Raw genomic sequence first — 6,546 nt, forward strand, 5'->3', positions numbered from 1 at the left:
AGAGTGATCTAAGACAGTTGTGCTGCTGCCTGAAACTGAAACCACTTAAAAGCATAAAGTTGAACAATTCAAAATGGTGACATTAAAACATCAACAAAGCTTCCTATTAAACTTAGTAACCTTTTTTCTCTTGGGGAAACCTCCCATCTTTCCTTCTTAACCACCTCCCCCGCCGCCTTTTCTTTTAACCAAAGAGTACCAAACTGGAAATATGATGACCAGTGTTTGTAGCACAAAAACAACTCTTGTCAAAACAAGATGGATCCTGTTTGTCCCTATAAAAATCCCCAGCCCCTTCCTCTGGGTGGGCTTGCAATGTTGAAGGCCTTAACCTACTTCAGCCTCTTCTGCCTGGGAAAACAATAAAGCTCTTATTCCTCTTTTGCCCAAACTCTGTCTTCACATTATATTTTAGCTCTGAAGAACAGAGGTCAGTTTTCAACAACAGGATGAATGTGTACGAGAAGGAAACATTTTCCTTCATCTGTTCTCTATTCTTTGGCCAGTCTAACAATTAAACTGACATCAGGCAGGTTCAAAAGAGAAAAAAAGAATTTCTTGATGATGGGAACCTCAAAGATTTGAGGCTCAAAGACAGGCAATCGATGCTTATATGCCATTTGGAATGAAGGAGAAGGGGGTGGGGCTTTACAACTCAAGGAGGAACTATATCTACATGCAATGAAAAAGGAAGAGCAAATGTTTATCAAACATGTTTGCACTGCCACGCAGATAACTCTTTATAAATGGTTCATCGCTGGGGACACCTGAATGGCTCAGTCAGTTAAGTGTCCCTCGTTGGCTTAGGTCAGGAACTAGCAGTTGGTTAGTTTGAGCCCCACATCGGGCTCTCTGCTGTCAGCACAGAGCCCACTTCAGATCCTCTGTCTCCCTATCTGCTCCAACCCTGGTCATTCTCTCTCTGTCTCTCTGGAATAAATCAATAAACTATAAAAAAATAAAATAAAAATTAAATGTTCATCTCTGCTATTAACTCCTTCCTAGTAGAGGTCCCTCATCTAATTTATTCTTGGTATATGTATCAGCCTCCCGAAAGAAGGACATTTTTCCATTGCCACAACTTAGAGGTTGCTAGAGGATATTTTGTTAAGTTAAATAAACCACATACAGAAAAATATATACTGTATGAAATCACATACACGCAAATCTTAAAAATGGCAAAATTATTACAGATTAGCAAGTTTGTTGCCAGGGGCTGAGGATGGGGGAAATGTTTAGATGTTGGACAACTGGCAAAAAGCACTAATAATGCAGGATGTGTGAGAAGTGAATGTTTACACCTCGGTGAGTGTGCTTAATACTAGTGTATTGTACCCTTGAGATTTGCTAAGAGAGGCTATCGGAAGTGTTCTCAAGACACACGCGTACACACACACATATTAACAATGGGAGATGAGGGACATGTTTATTGGATAGATGGTAGTAATGACTTTGTAAGCAGGACCCAAGGGTGCAGGAGCACCTGGTTCCAGTGGCCCCAGACAGACCCAGTTCTGCCACTCATGGCTGACCAAATCCAAGGGCAAGACAGAGGACTTTTGTTGCCTCAATTTTGACCTCAAACTTGCTCACTGGGTTCCTTCCAGCTTGTCTCCTGGCTCAGGAGGAAGACCCTGAGGACAAAGTATCCCTCAGGGGAACTGGAACTACCCCTCAAGCCTCAAGGACTGCCCTGAGCCAGAAAGACCCCACCCTAGACTGACTCCTAGACAATGGCAGACTTCACTGTCTACCTGCAGGTCCTGACTCCTTTTGCCCCTCCACCCACCTCTCCCCTTTTCCCTTCCATACACCTGGAAGTGTATCCAGCACTTTGGAGACAGTCCTTGAGACATTATTCAGCCATCTTTGCAGTGTCAGCCTCCCTGAAATAACTTCCTCTCGTGTTTCGCCACCTCTCATCTCTCTGCCTTTGGATTTTGTCAGTGGTAAGTGGCCAAATACGGTCTGTGTGGGACCCCCGGAGTCGGCAAGAACACCGGCGAGATGAATGGTGATAAAACAAGAAGGAGATTTTCTTCACGGAGGCCAACACTGAGAAGAGAGGTGACCAACATCTCAAACACTGTCCCCAACCTGCTGAAAATCCTTCCAGGTTTATATAAAGAAAATGTAGGACGAAGGGTGGTGTACATGCAGGTGGTGAAGGTCAGGCCAAGCACTGCATTGCTGTGAGGCATGTGGGGTCTTGCTGGCTCAGGGCAATGCCTGTTGCTGGAGGGGGTAGTTTCCTTTCCCATCCTGGGATGCTTTGCCTGCTGGGGCTTCTTCCTGAGCTAAATGCTGACCTGGAAAGAAGAATGGAATCCGCTAGAAAGTACAGACGAAGGTCAAAAGAGAGACAGTTGAAGGCACTGCTGGGTCCTCTTTCCATTTCACAAAGTCTATGTATATTTACTTTTTAACACTTGACTGACCTCTAGATGTTCAGAAATGGAAAACAGGGTGATGAATGGGTTGGCTCCTGAAACTCCCATGGAGCACGAATGTCCTATCCCCTTTTGGGGGTGTCAGAATTCCTGTCTCTTTCCAGTTCTTCAGGCTGAACTAAGAAGTTGACATGAGACTGGGTGGCTCAGTTGGTTGAGCATCCCTTGGTTTTGTTTGTGAGATCAGGGATTGTGAGAGCAAGCCCCACATCAGGCTCTGCTGTGACAGCACAGAGCCTGTTTGGGATTCTCTTTGTCCCTCTCTCTCTGCCCCTCCCTGGTTCTCACTTGCTCTCTCTCTCTCTCTCAGTCTCCCATTCTCTCTCTCTCAAAATCAATAAACTAACATTTTAAAGAAAATCGAGACTGGCAAAGACTATCCTTGTAACCTGTTTCTTTTCAAAAGAATCAATTGACATCGAAGCTCAATATAGACCAAGTGAACTTCAGCACATCTATCTATTTCAGTGCCTCAGCCTGGAAATGTCTATTCATTATTGACTCCCTACAAGCATTCTTTTTATATGTATCAGCTGACTCATCCGCCTGCATTTTCTTCTGTACCAGGCAGTTCACTATTACACTTATGACTGAAAACACTTAAATATGCTAATGGATTTCCTTGAGCATTTCATCTATCAAGACATCAACATTTCTCCTAGGACACAAGGCACGATGTTCAACACTTGGTCTCGAATGCCTGCATTCCCTAAAACCTAGCTTTCCCTACACCTTCACCTGTGGTCAATCACATTAAAGTTCAGAAACAGTTTCCCTTACCCCTATTTCTTGAAGGACCTTTGAACTGTCTTTGTGCAACAGTCTTCAAACTTCATGCCCAGATAAATGTTGCACAACTATAATCTCTCATATTGAAAGATACACATTCAAAGATAATTTAAAGTATTTCTTCAATATTACAGGACAAACTGTTATATTACTGATGAGATTCTGGCCTGATTGCTGGGGCCATTAACAACATATTTGAACAGCTATTTATATGATAATTATAAATGGGTTCATTTTATGCCTGTAAATTATTATTTATTACTAGAATGGATATATTTTGGTTAGCTTATTAACTAATTTATTTTGTGTCTGTGTATGTGAGAAAGAGAGCACAAGAAGGGGAGGAGGCAGGGAAGGGAAGACAGAATCCCATGCCTTTAGCACACAGCCTTATGTGGGGCTGGAACTCAAACCATGAAAACAGGACCTCAGCCAAGATCAAGACTCTGAGGCTGAACTGACTTGTGCCACCCAAGCGTCCCTAGAATAGATTACTTTAGTCACAATTTTACTTACAAGGTCACTGATGTATAATTGACCTTAACACTCTTGGAGGCATGAATATATAAATGGTTGACAGGAAGAACAACAGACTACATTTTTCTCATGAGATGGGAGGTTTTGTAATTTCTCCAGGCTACAGAGAAGAGCGTGAACAGGTAGTGATTGTCAGTCAGGATAAATATCCTGACAGTTGGGAAAAATGCCTTGATTAAGCCCCAGTTTTTACTTCCTTCCAGGTGGCCTACTGAAAAACAGAAAATTTGTAATGATGAAACAGGGTATAGAAAGTTGCAAAGATGCTCCCTAGGACAAGGATATTTGGGGTAGCTGTTATCTCAGGACACTACCTACTTGGGATTACTTCCTATCAATAGGTTGGCTCCTCAGCTTGTGCATGCACAAAGCATTAAAACCATAAATGAGTCCTAAACACAAAATATATGAGGTATAAGGATCATCATGCAGTATAGATGATGTGCAAGCCTGCAAAAAAAAAAAAAAAGTCTTAAGAAATGTAGAAAGAGTTAAATCATACAAATATCTTACTTTGGCCACCATGGATTGAAACTAAGTTGTTCTTTGTTTTTAATGTTTCTTTATTTGAGGGAGATTGTGAGCAAGTGTGAATGGGGGAGTAGCAGAGAAAGGAAGAGAGGCTCCATGTTCACTTTGGAGCCCCATGTGGGGCTTGAGCCATACCCATGAGATCAAGACCTGAGAAAAATCAAGAGTTAGACCCTCCACCAACTGAGGCACCCAAGCACCTCTAATTCCATTTTTAGTTATTTTAAAACCTCATACTGTTCTCCTGAATGGCTGATGCACCACTTTGTTTTCCCACCTACAGTGCAACAGGGTTCCCCTTCTCTTCATCCTCACCAACACCCATGGTTTCTTGTGTTGTTAATTTTACCCATTTTGGCAGGTGGGAAGTGGTATCTCGTCCGTGTTTTGATTTGTGTTGCCATGATGATGAGGGATGTTGATCATCTTTACATGTGTCTGTTAGCATTCTGGCTATCTTCTCTCAAAAAGTGTCTATTCATGTCTTTTGCCCATTTCTTATCTGGGTTGCTTGATTTGTGGGTGTTGACTTTGAGAAGCTTTTATAGATTTAGACTTTTCATTCAAGTCTCAATTGCTGAGTCTTTCCCCTCTTTTCAAATAATTGGGTAAGGTTTGTCCTGTTTTAGTAAAGCATATGCACTTTCAACTGTAAGAGAGAAGTTTGGAATCAAACTTCAGAAATGAACAAACAGTCCCAGAGAGTCTCAGAATTGGTACTTAGTTTCAGGTTTTTGATTCCCAGGATGTCTTGAAATCTAGTCCTTGTACTCACAGCAGGTGACTTAAATATCTAAGCTGGTTTTGAGCAAACTGCAATTTTTCTTTGGGCACCTTATGTCTCTTTAAAGCCACAAGTTTTCACAGGTGTGTGCTGGTGTCATGCAAAGAACCTTGAGAAGGGGAACAGAGAATGAAATTATGTCATACTATAACAAAGGAGAGCCTGCAGAAAACTTACTGTCATGTAGTATAACATTTAAGGTTGTCACATATAGAATGGACCCTCTGTGGAACCCTGAGGCGTTACTCAACAGGTGTATTGCCATTCCTCCCAACTGAAGGTAAAAAGTACTGGCTATCCTTATCAACTGGACTATTTTGAAAAGGACTGCATGGGTGTTTCAGGGAACAATCAGTTTTCAGTGGGAATCGACATCACTAGTCGATGAACGTTGGGAACAAAAGATAAAGACAGATAGCAGTGTTATTTTTTGCTCAGGGGTCCTAGTCAAACTTCCATCCTCAGCCTTTGGGTTTTCTCTCAGGTAAAATAGGGGTCATACAGGGACTAGTATCCCCTTCCCTTGCTAGGACTCTCCTTACCCAGAACCTCCTATCCCCTGGAACCTCCACCCCATGCTCTCCAGCCCCTGCCCCCCATGGCTGCCATGGGCCGAAGTCCTGGCCTTCGATGCAGCTGTGGCCCAAGATGGCTTGAGCATGACCATTGATCTAGGGCATAAGCCTTGTATTCCTCTATTATGTGCTTGCTGCCCTGTTGGGTTTCCTTATTTATGGGGCAATGATTAACTCAGGGCAGAGATTTTGACGGATCTCTTTGAAGCTTGATGAGTGATGCACTGTGGAGTGTGCCAGTATCATTTGAACATTTTCCTCACAAGAAGGTTGGTAGCTCATCGAATAGGACTGATCATTTGATCAGTACCACTAACCTCAGCTAAAGTGCCATGAGAGACAGAGCATAGAAAACACGTTGAAATGTCATTTATTTCCCCTTGTTTCCAAATGTGGTTACTACTGTCAAAATCTAGATATTTTCCCCTTTGCAGGAAAAAGAATTTCTGCATGACATTTTTCAAAGAAATCTCAGTCCAGTAAATGAATTGGGGCAGGTAAACTAAGGAGAAATGGGTGTGTAATGCTCAAAAGGCCTAGACACAAAGGAATAAATTCATAGACAGGGACCCATTGTTATTTATGGGAGACCGATATTTTTAGCTCTCTGAGGCAGGGGCTGCTGGTAGCACTGGGTTTGAGCACTAAAAGTGTAGGTCAGCTGTAAGGACAGAAACAGTTTTATTCCCAGTGCAGAGAGTAGTTTCTCCAAGCCAGTTGACAGGGAGGACTAGGAAGATGCCTTTGGTTCCTTGGAGCCCTGTCATTGGGAATTAGGGAGACATGGAAAAGGTCGGCTAAAGAGCTGAAGGTGTGTTTGGCTCTTAAATTTGTAAGTCTCTTTTTTCCAATGTCCAGAAACTCTGATCACTGGAGAAGA

This window comes from Neofelis nebulosa, chromosome 17 (assembly GCF_028018385.1).
Source record: "Neofelis nebulosa isolate mNeoNeb1 chromosome 17, mNeoNeb1.pri, whole genome shotgun sequence".
In the NCBI taxonomy this organism is placed as follows: Eukaryota; Metazoa; Chordata; class Mammalia; order Carnivora; family Felidae; genus Neofelis; species Neofelis nebulosa.